This window comes from Corylus avellana, chromosome ca5, assembly GCF_901000735.1.
Source record: "Corylus avellana chromosome ca5, CavTom2PMs-1.0".
NCBI classification, from domain to species: Eukaryota; Viridiplantae; Streptophyta; class Magnoliopsida; order Fagales; family Betulaceae; genus Corylus; species Corylus avellana.
Window position 1 is genome coordinate 14,913,097 of NC_081545.1, and position 6,000 is coordinate 14,919,096.

Here is a 6,000-nt window from a genome sequence, read left to right on the forward strand (position 1 = left end):
ATGCACTTGGCTGGACTTATCCCCTTGATGTCAGCAATGGTCCATCCTAAAGCAGTTTTATGCTCTCTAAGAACTCTCAACAGCTTTTCTTCTTCCTCACAACTCAGATTTGCACCAATTATGACCGGTAGTGTCTTGGTTTCTCCAAAGTAAGCATATGTCAGGTGTTCTGGCAATTGTTTCAATTCCAATCTTGGAGCCTGGACAACAGAAGGGACAATAGTAGTATTAGTAGCCTCAAGGATCTCAAAGGGAGGAGGGTACTTTCTTGAATGCTTTGGAGAGGCCTCAAGAAGGTGCACGGTTTCAATGATGTCATCAGTAATATCTTCAGATTCTGGCTCAATGTCCTGCCTTGTGAAACTATGGGTGAGGGTGGCCTCCAACGATTCAATGTGATGGGCCTGAAATACTTCCTCATCAACACCATGAATCATACAGACATTAAAGCATTGCAGATCATCTTGAGGTAATTTTTATGCATCAAATATTCTAAATTCTACCTTCTCACCATTTACCTTCATACTTATAGTACCCTTTTCACACAAATATTTGTATCGGCAGTTCTCATAAAGGGCCTTCCTAAAATGATGGGTAATGGAAATGGCATAGGAGATTCTTCCATATACAATACAATAAAATCAGCAAGTAAAATAAATTCTCCTACCTTTACCAAGACGTCCTCAAGTATACCTCTTGGTCTTTGGATTCTTCTGTCTGCCAATTGCAAGGTGATAGAGGTTGGTTGAAGCTCCCCAAAACCTAGTGTCTCAGATATAGTGTATGATAGCAAATTGACCCATGTACCTAGATCCAACAATGCATGCTCAAAAAGATGGTCTCATATCCTACAAGGAATGGTAAAACTACCTGGATCTTTTAGCTTTCATGGTAGTTTTCTTAACAACACTTCATTAAGGCCACTGTCTCATGCTCCTGAAACTTCCTTTCATTAGTGCAACAATTCTTTAAAAATTTAGCATATGAGGGAATTTGTTTAATTGCATCTAATAAAGGAATGTTAATCTCTACTTTCCTCAAGGTCTAAAAAATATCAAGAAGTTTTTTTATTTCTTTGGCTTTACTAACCTTTGAGGGAAGGGTGGTGCATTCACCTTCTCCATTTTACTTACCTTGGATGCTGAGGCTTCATCTGGAGCTGCTTGAGCTATCTCATCAGTTCCTATGACCTTGCCATTTCTAAGAATTGTGACTGCTTTCAATTGCTGGTGACCCCCTGGATTGGGTATTGTTTGGGATGGAAATTCACCCTGCTTTCTTTCACTCAACTCCTTCGCCATTTGCCCCATTTCTACTTCCAGTCTTTGGATAGCTTGCTCGGTCCTTTGAATGGACTGGTCATGCTTGGCATTGGTTTGTTGTTGTGCAATCACAAATTGGTGTACAATACTCTCTAGGTCATTCTTCTTAGGCTCCTGAACTGGTTGGACTGCTTGTTGGGGACCCCTCTGCTGCCCTTGAGGATTTAGAGCATTCCAATTGTTACTCCACCCTAAAATCACACTTTCCATATCAAGGCTAGCGGCTGGGTTGCTCCTCACGCATGAGTGCGCTCGATCGTAGGGCGCTCGATTGCAGGTGCGATCGAGGATGCCTCTAGTGCCCATGAGTGCACGCCTTGCGCTCGTGGTCTTCACTTGTAGTGCACTCGATCGCAGTGGATCTGCGATCGATCGCACTACTAGAGCCTGTATTCTTTCTCAAAATAACTCCTTAAGCCCGAAACGTCCGAGATTGCTTCCTTTTCTTCCAATGGCCTACAAAAACAAAGAAAACATATAAAAGAGCTAAAATGACATAAATTGATCAAAATTAAGGAATTAACAAATGTAAGTTAAGGGCTAAAATATGAATATTTTGGCACTTAACACAGGTGCGCTCGAGCCCACCTACGCACGTGGGCTGAGGTGCACTCGATGCCACTTGTGGTGCACTCAAGTGTGCTCTTATCTTGCGGGACTATTTTGGCATAGCAAATGTTTGAATTAGGAAATTTGTATTTCACAATGATATGTAGTATTTTGAGTTTCCACTACCACTGGTTTCACCTCAATCCGATACTCGAGCAGAAAGTTATGGTGAAAATACTGAGGCGTATGCTAGATCTTCTCAAAGTGTGCTTAAGCCCAAAATCAATGGTATTTTTTGTATCTTTATTAAATACCCGAAAACACTAAAACAATACAAAATCAATCAAATAAAAATGCTGAGGAATTAACATATGCCAGTTATGGGACTTGAATGTGTAACATTCGGCGTTTATTACACCCTCAAACTTACATATTGCTAGTCCCTTAGCAATACAAAACAAGAAATAAAATGAAAAACAACTAACTAAATCATTCTTTGATTGGATGTACGATTGCATTTAGCATATATAACTGATAAGTGCTAAAATATTCATATTTTCAGCCTTTAACTTGTATGTTTTAATCCTTTGGTTTTAATTAATTAGGCCATTTTAATTCATTTTGTGTTTTTCATACTTTACAGGCTTTTGGAAGAAAATGAAGTAAAACTAGGTGATTTGAGTTCAAAAGAGAAAATGGAAACAATTGGAGCTCCCTGGTACTGCGATCAATCGCAGGGTACCTGCGATCGAGCGCAATACCAGAGAAGACACTGCACGAGCCAGGCCAGGAGAGATCAAGCGCATGCCAAAAGAAGGAATGATTGCAGTCCTGCGATGGAGCGCACACCTGTCAAGTGGCGGCTGGATTGACATTCTTTCCATATTAGGGTTTCCAACTCCAACTTGTAATAGTATAACACTCCGTAACACCTTGGTCCCATATTGGGAAGATGAGAAAAAGCCCACATAGAGTGGATGGTTTACAGAGATAGTCACGGGTGCTAAGTCCCACATTGCCTAGTTACTAGGTGAAACTGGGCTTTATAATGAATTCTAGGGAAGCTCCAAATTGACTAGTCCTTTTGGGGTGATAGTGCAGATATGGCTAGAGCTTTTTCCTGGGTCGTTACAAGTGGTATCAGAGCCACCTAGTAACGCCAGGTCATGTGGTATTGGAGCACTGCATGACGTGGACCTGACGAGGACGTCAGGAGTTTAAGAGGGAGAGTTTGTAACACCCCGGTCCCATATTGGGAAGATGAGAAAAAGTCCACATAGAGTGGATGGTTTATAGAGATAGTCATGGGTGCTAAGTCCAACATTGCCTAGTTACTAGGTGAAACTGGGCTTTATAATAAATTCTAGGGAAGCTCCAAATTGACTAGTCCTTTTGGGGTGATAGCGTAGATATGGCTAGCGCTTTTCCCTGGGTCGTTACAAATAGGTCTTAAAACCCTACGAAAGCCCTAGGTTTACTACTTTGTCTAGGAGTTCTAAAGCCTATAAATAGACCCTTAAGCCTCTAGAATAAAAAAGTTTGCAAGGAGAGAATAGGAGCTTGTCAAGTTCAAGTCTCGGGTTTATTCTTTTCCTTTCGTTTCTTTTATTTTATGAAGATGTTTAACATCAACTTTATGTGTAGCTAATTTAATTAGTAGGGCTTGATTGAAGCCCTAGTTATGTTTTGTTAATATTTCAATATTGGGGCCTTTGTGATGATCTTGTTGTGCTATTTAACTTGATTAATACCTGCTTGCATGAATTCCTCATATGTGTGTGCCTGATCAACATATGCATGTGGTATGGACTAGTTAGTTAAATCAATTTTGATGGCCGAGTCCTGGGTTTAACATAAGTAACAAAAGAAATCCACGCCGGGTTCTTAGGTTAATCAACATGGGGAACCGGGACTATATGCCATGCCCTAGGCCTCGTGTGTTTGTCGATTTCTATAGAACATATGCTTTCCTAAGGAACAATTTAGTATAAATCATGCTAAATCCCTTAGGAATGAAAAGAGTTAGAGTAGATGCCATGCCTAACTTGTTGCTTAGGGAAATCTATAGCTTTAGGAGTATACGCCATGCCCTAAGGTTGACAAACATTAGATATGCATAACTTGATCAAAGCATTGGCATATTGTTATATTAGCTAAATATAATTAGTGGTGGATGTCAAAGCCCTACCCTTTATTATCATCACTTCAACAATCAATTTTTGTTTTGCTTAAGGAATCTACATTTAAATATAAATTCAGCAATCCTTGTGGGAATGATCCTGTACTTGCACCATATACTACTATATTGACCTTGTGCACTTGCAGGTAAAACGTACAATTATTTACCTATTAATTTAGGTAGATAATTTGCACATCAATAACACGCCTTTTAAACTCCTAGGCATCCCTAGAGGATGAGTGAAGTCTCGTAAGAGTTTAACAGGAATGGTACCTACAAACATTGTCAGCATTATATTGTCTAGAAGAATGAAGCATCACAGAAATAATGGTTCTCATTCATTGGCAAGCTTAAAGAAATAAACTCCATCTTCAAAATTCTAAGAAATCACAAGTCAAATCACTTACAAATGGTAGTTTGAGATACAACAAATTACAATTAGTGCAAAGTGAACTAACACATAATAATAAGGCTTCAAAGTAATTACAATATAAATGAATCAACATTTCAGAATTTATTGAACTTCCTATCAGATGAAACAACCAAGGCATACATTTTTTTTTTCTTTTTTTTCCTGCAGGCTGTACAATGTTTAGTTCCCTTTAGCTTTCTAATTGACCCATGTATCAAGTGTTGAGCCAATGACTCTCATACCAAATGGTTTTAGGGAAGTAGGTGTAAAGACACCCCTAAGGATTTAGTAACTCGAGTCAAAAAGGCTACCAAGCTAAGCTAGCCATGCTATTAATCAAACCAAACTTCTCACTTTTTGACTCGAACACTCACTGTATAATGAGGCAAGATGCCTGATTACTCAATGGGAAACTCAAACTTGACCAACTTTTTTTATTTTTTTTACAAACATATGCCAAGATTATTCATCCAATAAGTCACCCAACTGCATTCAAGATATTGAAAACAAACATGATTGGTCACAAATTTCATACCTCACAAACATGTGTTAGTGTGCTCAAGGTAAATCTAAATTGAAACAAGAAGCATCTCATGTTGCCAAAAGTATGTATCAAGACTCAAAATTTCTAAGTCAAATGATCATGTGTTCATAACTTTAAGCTCACAAATGAAATTTAAATCAAAATCAAAGCTCTACCACATGCTTAAGAATGACATAAAAACAATATTGGACAATGTTTTGTCTTTTGTTCTTCCATACCCCCAAACTTGAATCATACATTGTCCCCAATGTATGTATAGAATTGAAAAATAAGAACAAGAGGATGGGAATACCTGAATGAGCAGATGTGGGGCATATTATACCCCCATACTTGAGTGCAAAAACATATGTCCTGAAAAAGAAACTGATACTCCAACCAAGAAAATAGTCAAGTGCAGTGCATTGTTGTCAAAATATAATCAGACTGTAAAAGAAAAGAACAACAATTGAGAAAATAAACTTGGATGGAGATCATGTACCCTGATGGAGTGAGGTTCAAGTGCACAGGGCCTGCGCTTGAACCTATGAAGCTGACTCATGTAATCAAAATATATGGGATCCGCCAAGTCAACGGAATCCACATCCTTTACCTATAGGAAGGTAATTCATAATGTCCGTAGATCGAGGTAAATCACTCTGTGAGTATTTTCAAACAATTTCGCATTTGGAAGGGAATCGTGAACTGGTATAAAATGAGGAGAATACTTTGGGAATTTTTCTACCTCGGTGGTCTCTTTTTGCTCTTCTAGACTACTCTCCTAGCCTCATGGTAAGTCATAAGCAATAATGACCAGGATATTGTCATCTGTCCGTAAAGATGAAGTTTTTAGATTACTTGGAATCGGGGCTCGGGGCTCATATGGCGTCTCGAGAATAAGAGTGGATCATAAAGGAGCCTCAGTGCTCACTTCCTTGCCTTTTGCCCGATGTAGATCTCGTGTAGCCTCAATTTGCTCCCCCTTCCTCTCTTCCACGTGATTTTCGACCACTCTCCA

The 6,000-nt window shown here is 39.0% G+C and overlaps 1 pseudogene; it reads right to left on the reverse strand.

The window, feature by feature from the left end:
- The window catches only part of LOC132181838 (uncharacterized), a 55,581-nt pseudogene extending 54,049 nt beyond the window's left edge, over window positions 1-1,532 (reverse strand).
- Window positions 1,533-6,000: the final 4,468 nt, after the last annotated feature.